Source organism: Centroberyx gerrardi, chromosome 5 (assembly GCF_048128805.1).
Source record: "Centroberyx gerrardi isolate f3 chromosome 5, fCenGer3.hap1.cur.20231027, whole genome shotgun sequence".
Classification (NCBI taxonomy): Eukaryota; Metazoa; Chordata; class Actinopteri; order Beryciformes; family Berycidae; genus Centroberyx; species Centroberyx gerrardi.
The window spans coordinates 9,749,045-9,761,672 of NC_136001.1; the positions used below are offsets into that span (position 1 = coordinate 9,749,045).

At 40.6% G+C, this 12,628-nt stretch overlaps 1 pseudogene; it reads right to left on the reverse strand.

Moving 5' to 3' along the window:
• Window positions 1–2,745: 2,745 nt before the first annotated feature.
• Window positions 2,746–11,731, reverse strand: LOC139922007 (uncharacterized; annotated as a pseudogene).
• Between the last annotated feature and the right edge of the window lie 897 nt (window positions 11,732–12,628).

Sequence of the window (12,628 nt, forward strand, 5' to 3'; positions counted from 1 at the left end):
CAGATGTATGAAGCCAGCAATCAGGAGATGGGGCCTGATATTTTCATCAAGGTCTTTATTACTGAAGTCCCACTGACATTTATATTATGAGTTCTACTACCATGAAGGCTTTGTCCAATCTATAGGCACACAAAGGACAACTGATGGGACTATGTTTTCTTTCTCTCCACTGTGTTGAATGTGATGTATCTGTGGGTTCTGGATGTGGACTGACAGAATATAGACAGGCAGGTGGACAGAAAGACACAGAAGAAGAAGAGCCACACATACGCACACACACCTTGCTCAGTTGCTGATGCACACTCAGGTTATACATCATCACGATCCCATCAACGATCTCCAACAGGGACTTTTCTGCGATTGGCTGATCTAGCTCTTCCAATGGTCGCCCCAGCAACAGGCCATCGTTACCATGGCTTCCCTCGACAAGAAGACAAAATATTAAATGGAAGAAAAGAGTAGAGATTATAGATTACTAACTGCCATGTCTACAACTCTACAATATCAGGAACCAGAGGTAAGAGGCCCTTTGCCAGTGGTGTGGGATTGTTTTTAACCCACTTGGTTTGCATAATTGGCATCCAACTGTATTTTCTAACACTTAATAATGCTTACATTTACAACAACTTGACTAATTTAAGCAAGTCAATTAAAGATCCATTTTTCCTTGCCTGATATTGACGTGAATAAGACTGTAACAATTTCATTTGGTTAATCAAGACAATGTGCAGGAGTCTGACCCAGTGTTCGAGTTGCAGCAAAAACAACAATATCAAATCAATACCTGAGACCTGAACCACCTACTCACAATCTACAATGTGATGACTGGACTAGAGTGATGATTGGACTGCATAGGCCGAGTGCCGAAGATAATCACAGCCGTGCTGATATACAGTACAACAGCACGACCTCGAGTGTGATATTGCTTTTATACAACAGTTGTATAAACAAAGCTATTCATGCGAATAGCTTGATGCGAAGTCTAGACTTTTCCGGATCCGGTAATGGCGGCAGCGTGAAAGCTGTGCGTCTCTCCAACCCCACAAGAGAACAAAAAAAAAAAGAAAAGAAATGGTGCTTTGACTTATCTCCATTTGCCTTCACGTCTTAACCTGTGTCGGGGGATGAACTTACGATCAGGTGCAACAACGGAAAAGACAACTATATCAACAAGTAAGAAACGCACAAACAAACAATTGGCGGCACCCATCCCCCAAATGGCTGAAGTGGGAGAAATAAAACGCCTGATGATTGAAATGAAGGACTCGCTCTCGAAAGAGATCAAGGATTTCAGGATGGATTTCAAAGAATTTCGAGCCGAGACCGAAAAAGACATTAAGACAATTATGCAACAGACGACAGAATTACGCCTTGATCTAGAAAAAACGAGTGACAGACTGGAACAGGTTGAGCGCCGTGTCGGTGAGATACATGATACTGAAACACTGCACCATAAATCGATTAAATATCTGGTGAACAAAGTTTCGGAGATGGAAGAACGCACTGAATACCTGGAGAACAAGTCCAGGCAAAACAATGTGCGTATATTCAACATACCAGAGAAAAGTGAAGGCAACAATATGACAGCCTTCCTCAAAAAACTGTTTAACGAGGTGCTTAAAATACCTGGACATTTTAACATCATCAGAGCGCACCGGGTGTACAGAGAAGGCAAAGATCATACCAGACCGATAATTGTTGCCTTTTTGAACTTTGAAACAAAGAAGCAAATACTACATGCGGCATGGGGGAAGAAGGAATTAACCTATAATGGTACGCGTATCTTCTTTGACCACGACTTCACCTTCAAAGTGAAACAACAGAGAGCCTTGTACAGACCTATGAGAGAACAACTTAAGGCCAAGAATATAAAATCGCATATCTTGGCCCCGGCCAAATTGAAGGTTTTCAGCGAAGATGGGACCTCGCAGACATATGGAAATCCACAAGCTGCGGCAAAGGCTCTCGAGGAGCGGGGACTGCTCGCCAGTGTCCTGGTACCACGAGAGTCTACACGTCAAGACACACAGATCATGGAACGGGACACCAACCAGCGACAACGATGGGAAGTGGACAAGAAACAACGGAACAGTCGGAATATTATTGAACTGGTGCAAGAGGCAGAGAAGAACCTCGGACTATGTGAGTGAAAAACAATTGTATACGTCCATATGTTTGCTTATTGCAACTAAAATTGTATTGGACCAGGATAATAGGAAAGAAACACTCTCCCGATTTGCTCCCTGTTTCTGCTGCTGTTTGTATAGGCTGAATGGGAATTACATTTCAGAATAGTTTGTTATTCTATTCTTCCTCTTAAGTTTTAGTTTTAACTCATGTTCGCCTGTTTATGTTAACTTCTTTCTTTTATTAGAGAGGCCCACATGATTGGCATGGGTTTTTTGTTTTTGTTTTGTTTTTTCTTTTTGCTATTACGCTAATTCTTACCACTAGATATTTAGTTAAAGTAAATGGGAAGGGGATGAGACAGCATTAATGCTACCGCCTTAATTAATTCGATGGCTAAGCAAATACAGGCATGTGTTATTGTTTTTGTGTTTCATGTGCATTTCAGTAAGTGTTTTATGTTTTTGAAGTTGTTAGTTAGGATCCTTACTAAGTATGAAAAGAAGGTTAATCCTTTCTTAATTTTTCTCCTTAGATGATGTATGACATGTAATAGTATAACAATTGCAACTTACAACTGTAATGGCTTGGCTAATGGTTCTAAAAGAAATGAAGTTTTTACACGGCTGCAAGATAAAGAAAATATTAAAATTATTTGTGTGCAAGAAACGCACTCTAACTCCGAAAATGAGTTAAAATGGAAATCAGAATGGGGTGGGGATATATACTTTAGTCATGGCCTTAGTAATAGTAGGGGGGTTATGATGTTGTTTAAGAAGGAACTGCAACACACAGTTCACTCTGTCCAAACTGATGAGGATGGAAGGTGGATTATGTTAGATGTAACAGTAGATAATTTACGCATAAATATAATCAATATATATGCTCCAAATGAAGACAATCCCTTTTTTTTGAGGAAATCCATAATGTTATCTCCTCTCAAAAGAATAACCAAAATATTATAGTTGGAGATTTCAATACAGTTTTAAATATAAGCAAAGACCGTGCAGGTACTCATTCTTTCAACAACCATCCCCAGGCACTTAGTAAAATTCAAGAACTTATGGCATCCTTAGATTTAGTGGATATTTGGAGGCTACAAAATCCAGACTCAAATAGATATACATGGCGTAGAGGGCAACAAGCTAGTCGTATTGATTATTTTCTTATCTCCTTTTCTCTTGTTCCCAAGGTATCAAAATGTATTATTGGTGACCGCCTAAGATCTGATCATGCTATTGTAACAATTCAAGTCATTACAGCTGAACATCCTTGGGGGCGTGGCTACTGGAAATTCAACCTATCACTTTTAAATGATACTATGTTTATTGAAAAAACTAAAGAATTTATTAAAGAGTTTTTTGAAAATAATGAGAATACATCTGACCCACACAACGTCTGGGAGTCCTTTAAGTGTTCATTTAGAGGACACGCCATTAAGATGGGATCATGGAAACAAAAAAAATATTTGATGAAGGAGAGGAGTTTAATGGACGAGATAAATGAACTGAATAAAAGGCTGGATGAAAGGCAACTGCCCTCCATAGAAATGGCTTATTTAATAAAAAATAAACAACTGGAACTGGAGAATTTATACTCTGAGCGGGTAAATGGTATTATCAATAGATCTCGTGCCACTTGGATGGAAAAAGGGGAGAAGTGCACCGCTCATTTTTTAAGATTAAATCGAAGTAATTTTGTTAAGAAAAACATTATGAACTTGTGTACCACAAATGGTGTTATACTCACATCTCCACAGGAAATATTGTGTGAGGAGGTGGATTATTTCAAAGCTTTATTTTCTTTTGAGAAGGAGCCAGAGTCTCTCGCTGGCTCGGATATTGAATTATTTTTTCCGGAAAGTTATGATCAGACACTTTCAGTACATCAGCAATTAAGTTGTGAAGGTGAAATTTTAGAAGGAGAGTTACTGGATGCCATTAATTCTTTCTCCTCAGGTAAATCACCTGGGATTGATGGTATTCCTATTGAGGTTTATAAGACCTTTTTCACAGAAATTAAAAAACCTCTGATGGCATCTTTTAACTACTCTTTCACTCAGGGAATATTATCAGACACACAGAAAGAGGGCATTATCACATTACTTCTAAAGCAAGATCCACAGGGGCATTACAAAGATCCCACATATATGAAACATTGGAGACCACTGACACTGCTCTGCTGTGATACCCGTATCCTCTCTAAATGTATTGCATTGAGAATAAAACAAATTATTGGTGATATAATAAAATATGATCAAACAGGTTTCATAAAAGGGCGCTTTATTGGTGATAACATACGGCATCTTCTTGATACTATAGACTATTATGAAAATGAACAAAAATCTGGGCTTTTATTTATTGCTGATTTTGAAAAGGCATTTGATAAAGTAAGATGGGATTTCATCCAAAAAGCTCTTCAGTTTTTTAATTTTGGGGAAACCTTCATAAAATGGGTGAAGGTCATGTATAATCAACCAACCAGCAAAATAGTAAATAATGGATATTTATCTAATAGTTTCACCCTGTCTAGAGGCGTACGTCAGGGGTGTCCGCTGTCTCCATATTTGTTTTTACTATGTATTGAAATTAGAATTAGAATTAGAAATAATTCATGCATAACAGGTTTAAAACCATATGGGATAGAAACAAAAATAACATTATATGCAGATGATGCAACTTTTTTTCTGCATCCCGAGAAATCTTCACTAGATGCCCTCATACTTGATTTAAATCTTTTTTCTAAACTATCTGGATTAAAGCCAAACTTTGATAAATGCACTATTATGAGAATAGGACCAGTGAGAGGTACAGATTTTGACCTACGGTGCCCAGCTCCAGTCAAGTGGAGTAACGGCTCAGTAGATGTTTTGGGAATTCATATTCCAGATAATCTAAAAGATCTAGTTAAGATAAATTCCGAACGAAAAATTTAGAAAATTAAAAATGTTTTACAACCTTGGAGAGGGAAAATTCTGTCGTTACAAGGAAAGATTACATTGATTAATACTCTCGTAATTCCTCAGTTCATTTATCTCTTAATGGCACTTCCCTCCCCAGAGGCATCCTTCTTTAAATGTTTTGAACAAAACATTTTTAAGTTCCTTTGGAATAATAAACCTGACAAGATTAAAAGGCAATATATATATAATTCACATGAAAATGGTGGATTAAAACTAAAAAATATTGCAGCTATGAATTTATCCCTAAAAGCATCTTGGATTAATAAAATTTACCATAACAGTCTCTGGAGAACAAGTCAAAACTTGTCTTCTGTGTACTTATTCTTTGACAGCAAATTGTTTCCCTTTTTTCAATTAAAATCTCACCACTTTGAATGGCTATTTAAAGGAATATTAGCGAATCTCTCACCCTTTTTTAAGGATGCATTGAAGGCTTGGTTGAGTTTTCAGTATTACCCCCCAGATACCCCAGAAGATATCCAAAATCAGGTAATATGGATGAACTCAGAACTGTTAATAGATGGGAAACCCTTTTTATGGGAAACACTTCAGAGAAATGGAATCATTTTTATAAATGATATACTAGATAACACGGGTGATTTCCTTTCATACCATCAATTTTGCTGTATGTATGGCCAGATATGTGATATTTTTAATTTCAATCAGTTGATTTCAGTTATCCCAATTAACTGGAAACGGAAACTAAAAAAGAGTGGATACAGACAGCAGGTTTGTGCACCTATTACAAGGTGTCAGAAATGGCTATCCAAAACAAAGATAAATAAAATAATTTATAATTTCATTTTACAGAGCAGAGGCCTTACTGCCTTCCCACATACAGTCTGTTCCTTTTGGGAAGATGAATTTAATATTTTTACTACACTATATTATTTACCTTGGAAACAATTTTTCAGAACTATTTACAAAACAACAATTGATTCCTACTCCAGAATCTTTCAATTGAAGATATTCTACAAAATTACTGCTACTAAAAAACAACTTCACATGTTTAATATTGAACAATCGTCATTATGTAGATTCTGTAATGAGGAAGAGGAAGACCAGTTGCATTTGTTTTTCTATTGTCCATATGTTGCAAGTTTGTGGACCGATATCCAAAATTGGCTAAGGCCACTCAATATTTATTTTAAATTTACACCTTTAAACATTATGTTGGGGGTTCTGGATGAAAACTGTCCCCAGATAATAAATACAATTATTCTGTTAGGTAAAATATTTATATTTAAAGCTCAATCAAGAACTAATTTGAATCTAAGTTTCTTAAAAAATACAGTGCGAAGCCAATTCCTTTTGGAAAAAATAATTGCTACAAACCATTACAAAGTAGCACAACACAATATGAAATGGGAAAAAATTTGCTCTAGGGAAGAGTGGGACTATATAAAACTCTAAATACACTCTACCTGTCATATGTATATTTCAGTTTCAAATGCACTGGTACTGTCAATCTAATTATTTGAATTACTGAAGGGATCCTATTATTTTTATTTTTTATTTATTGTTTATTTTTATTTATTGTTATTTTTTTTATTTTATTTATTTATGTATTTATCTATTTTTTTTCTTTTCTTTTTTGTGAGGATATATTGTCATGTCATATTATCGTGTGTGTTATGTGTATTTTTGCCTGTAATAAAAAAAACAAAAAAACAAAGCTATTCATCAAGTAAGGGTAATTTGAGACAACAGATGATTTTTGTCTGTTATTTGTCTCCACCAACAAAAACAGTTCCCTCAGGATTCCACTACCAAGTGTTGCCAAGCAACAGGTAAACTGTTTCCCGACTGCAAGCTAGCTAGCCGGTTAGCTAGCCAGCTACTCAGCTAACATCAGATGACGTTGTCGTGATCCGCTTATTATTTCTCCTCACAAGAAGCTCCAGGCAGAGCTTTCTCCACACAAAAAACGCTATGTGTGAACGCAGCCTAATCAAGGTTACATTAGAACACCTGTGAAGTGGCGTGATACATACAGTACAGCGTCCCAGTGCTGTTATACTGTATATCAGCACTCATAGAATGCCTCTTGTCCAATCAAATTGCACGACCGGAACTAACTGTTGTATAAATGTATATATATATATACACACATATATGTTCGTTCACACACACACACACACACGTATGAACATGCACACACAAACCTACACACACACACACACATGTGGGGGGCCTTACAATTTACAATTTACAATTTCCCATTTGGCAGATGCTTTTATCCAAGTGACGTACACATGAGATTTTAATACAACACAAGCAAGGTTCTAGTCAGGAGAGAACAACAAGAGTAAGTGCCATAAAGCTAAGTTCTGGTCCCAACAGGACATAGGTGCTACGAGGCCATGCATAGAGGCAATGCATAGAGGCAGATAAAGATTTTTTGGTTACACAGTCCATCAGGTGAAAAGGTGTTCACTAGGGTCTTTAGCCTTTTCTTAAAGATTGAGAGGGACTCTGCAGATCGAATGGAGTTTGGTAACTCGTTCCACCACCGAGGAACCACAGAAGAGAAGAGTCTGGATAGAGACTTAGGGCCTTGTTGTAGTGGCAGCACCAGGCCCGCTCCTTGGCAGAGCGTAGTGGGCGGGAGGGAGCGTAGACCTGAATGAAGGAGTTCAGGTAGGTCGGAGCCATTTTGGTTGCTGCTTTGTAGGCGAGCATCAAGGACTTGAACTTGATGCAGGCAGCAACTGGGAGCCAGTGGAGGGATATGAACAGCGGAGTGACGTGCTCTTTTGGGCTGGTTAAAGACCAGACGAGCCGCCGCGTTCTGGATCATCTGCAGAGGTTTGAGCGTACATGCCGGGAGCCCTGCCAGTAAGGAGTTGCAGTAGTCAAGGCGTGATATTATAAGCGCCTGTACTAGGAGTTGTGCTGCATGCTCAGACAGGTAGGGTCTGATCAAATCGGCATGACCGAGCAACAGAAGCCACATGCTCCTTAAAGGTTAGTTGGTCATCAATCATGACACCCAAGTTTCTGGCAGACTTTGTGGGAATGAGCTGAGCTGATTCGAGCTGGATACTGATCTGTTGTTGTACAGAGGGACTGGCTGGGATGACAAGGAGCTCAGTCTTTGACAGGTTAAGCTGAAGGTGGCGTTCCTTCATCCATGCCGAGATATCGGCGAGGCATGCCGATATCCGTGCCGAGACTGTGGGGTCGTCTGGCGGGAACGATAGGAGGAGCTGGGTATCGTCAGCATATGAATGGCATGAGAAGCCATGTGAGCGGATGACTGCGCCAAGTGAGGTGATGTATATTGAAAAGAGAAGGGGTCCAAGCACTGGCCCTTGAGGTACCGCTGTGGACAAGCAGTGGGATTTAGACACTTCCCCTCTCCAAGACACTCTAAAGGATCTCCCTGTGAGGTAGGACTCAAACCAGCGGAGAGCAGATCCTGAGAAGCCAAGCTCAGCGAGTGTGGAGAGGAGGATTTGGTGGTTAACCGTGTCAAAGGCAGCCGATAGGTCAAGTAACATTAGAACAGAGGACTGACTGGCAGCTCTAGCTGATCGCAGTGTTTCCACTACAGACAAGAGCGCAGTCTCGGTAGAGTGTCCTCGTTTGAAGCCAGACTGGTTAGGATCATGCAGGTTGTTCTCAGAAAGGAATTCATAGACTTGATTAAACACTGTACGCTCAAGTGTCTTGGAAAGGAAGGTGAGGAGTGAAACCGGCCTGTAATTTTCAACCTGAGATGGGTTGAGTGTAGGTTTCTTTAGCAGCGGGGTAATCCGGGCTTGCTTAAAAACAGTGGGAAACACACCCGTTGTAAGTGAGAGTTGATGATGTGCGTGACTGCAGGGATAAGTGTGGGCGAAATGGCCTGCAGGAGGTTGGAGGGTATGGGGTCCAACGGACAGGTAGTGGGACGAGAGTCAAGCAGAAGTTTGGACACTTGCTCCTCGGTGAGATGGGAAAATGAGAGGAGTGAGGCCCTGTTAGCTGGCGGCAGCATTGGTCAGGCTCAGAGAACTGATTACTGATGGTAGAAACCTTATCAGTAAAGAAGGATGTGAAGAGGTCAGCAGTGAGCAAAGTTGAGGGTGGAGGTGGTGGAGGGTTGAGGAGTGAGTTAAAAGCTGCAAATAATTTCTGAGCGTCTTTGGCGCTGCTGATTTTCTCCTGATAATAAGTGGTCTTGGCACTTTTTAGATGGGAGGAGAATGCAGATAGCAGAGTCTGATAGTCAGAGGTCAGTGAGATCTCTGGATTTGCGCCATTTTCTCTCAGCTGCTCTGAGCCCCGCCCGTTGCTCTCTGATGACACCGGTGAGCCATGGACTAGTGGGGATTTTACGAGCAGGTTTGGATGAGAGTGGGCAGAGATTGTCTAGAGAGGCGGCTAGCGAGGAGCAGAGTGTGTCTGTAGCCTCATTGACATGGAGTGAGGAGAACTCATTATGAGGGGGCATGGTAGCCGAGACCTCATTGGAGAGCTGAGCCGGTGTGAGGGACCGGAGGTTTCGTCTGAAGGAGACCATTTGCGGCGGAACGTGAGGATGTTCCGGTAAGGAAACCGTGAATTGAATAAAGAAGTGGTCTGACAGATGTAAGGGGGTGACAGTCAGATTTGCCGTGGAGCAGTTTCGAGTCACAATCAGATCGAGTGTATTACCCGCTTTGTGTGTGGGAGCGGTGGAGACCTGTTTGAGGTCAAATGAGGACAGAAGTGAAAGGAAGTCAGTTGCTTGGGGTTTGTCAAGATGGATATTCATGTCCCCCTTGACAATCAGTGGGGTGCCATCTTCAGGAATGGCTGAGAGTAGCATGTCCAGTTCAACTACAAAGTGCCCCAGTAGCCCTGGTGGGTGATATATGACAACCACAAATAGTTTGACAGGAGCGGTAACCATGATTGCATGGTATTCAAAGGATGAGTTATTGCTTAGAGGAGAAAGCTTAGCCTAGTGAATTTCCAGTCTTTGGAAATGAGGGCACCTGTGCCACCTCCACGCCCAACGGAACGAGGTGTGTGGGAGAAAGTAGAGTTAGCTGAAAGCGCAGCTGGTGTGGCTGTGTTTCCTGGACGGATCCGGGTTTTGGTCAGGGCTAGTACCTGAATGTCATATACCGTAAAACTTCAATTAATAGCCTGGGCTTTTATTTGCTTCAAACACAACTCAACCGGCCTATATTTGGGACAGGCGTCTATATGGGACAGGCCTTTAATTCCTAAAACTCTTGCTCAGCAAAGATGGGAAATACTATCAAATTGTTTATTTACTGGTAAACCAGTATGAATATTACTTGAATAAAAATTAGGCTATCGAATAACATATCAATTATGAATCATTCATTTGATTTCGCTCCGAGAGACAGCGCATCTAGGCCAACCTCATGCACTGAGAGAGAGAGAGGGCCGTATCAAAATACCGGTAGCCTACCATCTTCCTCGGACAGACGTTGAAGTTCAACTTTATTTTTTCGCCATTCTCTCACTCTCTTGGGATCAATGGAGAAATGTCTTGCTGCTGCATCTGAGTTTTGTTCAGCAAATTTGACAACTGACAGCTTGAATTTCAGGTCGTACTTTTTTCTCTGTGCCGCCATGGCGATCAGCAAATGTGACTGACGTTTGAATGCAAGTAAAAAAAAATAAACTGCTTCTAATTGAGACCGGCCTTTATTTGTCAAAACGTGTAGCCACACCCGGCCAGTAAAAGGGACCAGTGTCTAATTGGGACTTGGCTTTCAATTGAAGTTTTACGGTAGGTTTGCAAGTGCTTGGGTAAATTCTGTTTTATTTACAGCAGCAGACTGACAATTCCATAAGCCAAAGGAAAAAGCGGAGGAAGTAGCTGAGGCTTTTCTGAGAAAGTAGTGGTTCTCAGGATTGCGCTGTCTTTTATGACTGATGTGTTTTTTTTCGGGTGCCCTGGATGCCAGGGATATATTGGTAGCACATGGTGAGTGAGAAGGCAGGCCAAGAGAGTAAAATAAGAGTAGCTTATCTGTGTCCTTGCTCAGCGGACTCGCACAGGTAGACTCGAAGGTCTTTACCCAATTAGGTCTTCACACAAGGACTGACATACAAGGGCTGACGCTTCCACTGACACTACAGCGCAGCTTACGTGTTTAAATACCAGGAAATGCCACAGCTGTGCCCAGTCACAGCTCGTTACCAGGGCTGAACCCGGCCCTTTCAGATTTCCACAACAAAGCAACAGATAGAGGGCGTGACCCGCGTCAGCTGACCCACCTATCGACACTCAGAGAGTGAAACCAGGAAGTGCTCAGCCACAACAAAGCCTGACAACAGCCTAAGTCCAAATCTAACCCAGAAACAAAGATTCAAAACACTTACTGACCGACTGCTATCTCCCATGTCCTAGATCCGAGCTTGTTCTTACATTACATTATGTCATGTCAATGAAAAAAAGGGTTAGGGTAAGAAAAAACTACTGAAACGGCTAGTTGCATCAATGTGTTAATTTGCCAGAGAAGGTCCCTTTTCCACAGGTGCAGAATTAAATGAACTAAAATCACCTCTCATAATAGTTTTTTATATTGCAAATGACCTTAATGTATTAGCTGGTGATTACTATCCTGCTCTACTTACCTTCTGAGCCTTGGAGACAGCAGCTAGCAGGACTGTTTGACTCTTGGCGCTCTCCATGTTGCTGAAGACATGCTGGTTGGATTCTGGTTGGACTTTTGTGTGTATGTTCTGTAGGCTATTTATGGGCACCAGACAGCTCTGCTCCGCCTGCTGCTTATTTTTTCCTGTAAGTAAATATTATCAAATAGATTAGATAAGGCAACTCACATCCTCATGCAGAATTTGACAAAAGACAAGACCATATAACTCCAATATTGGCATCTTTAAACTGGTTACCTCTAAGTTAGGCCTTGGGTCTGGCACATGGATGTATTAAACTATGGATGAGGCATTCAAAGATGACGGCCCATTCATTCCAATGAAAGTTGCTCACCCAGCGCATACCATGGATGGTCTGGCACCAAGCTATTTCACAGAGCTTTTGACCCCATTTTGACCATCATCCCATTGGTTGTCTAGATTAAAAACAAAAGGTCGCTATTGGCCAAAATGTGGATTAAAAACAAGAGCTGATTGGTTCTTTGCTGTCAGAGCTCCTAGACCTTGGAGCAACCTGCCCGATGAGTTTAGGCTGATGAATCAGTATCATCTTTTGAATCATCTCATAAAATTCATGTTTATAGACTTTCTTTTATGCATTGACCTCTTATGAATTGTTTTGTCCTCCATTTTATAGGTCTTGCCTTTCTTTGTATTTTTGTAACCTTGCTGTATTTAAGTGATACCTAAGACACTGTTATTCATAGTGTGAGTTATTGCCTTTCAGTAAGTTTTACAAGGGCCTTCACATTTCATGTTAAGAAGTTAAAAAGAATACTTTTTTCAGGTTAAAGGTAAAACTGAGGTCATGGCAGGGAGTTTTTAAATGGAACATACTATAATTAACAGATATAGCTCCATCCAAATGACTCTTTCCATTTCAGAATGATTTCATTAAGGATGGGACGATATATA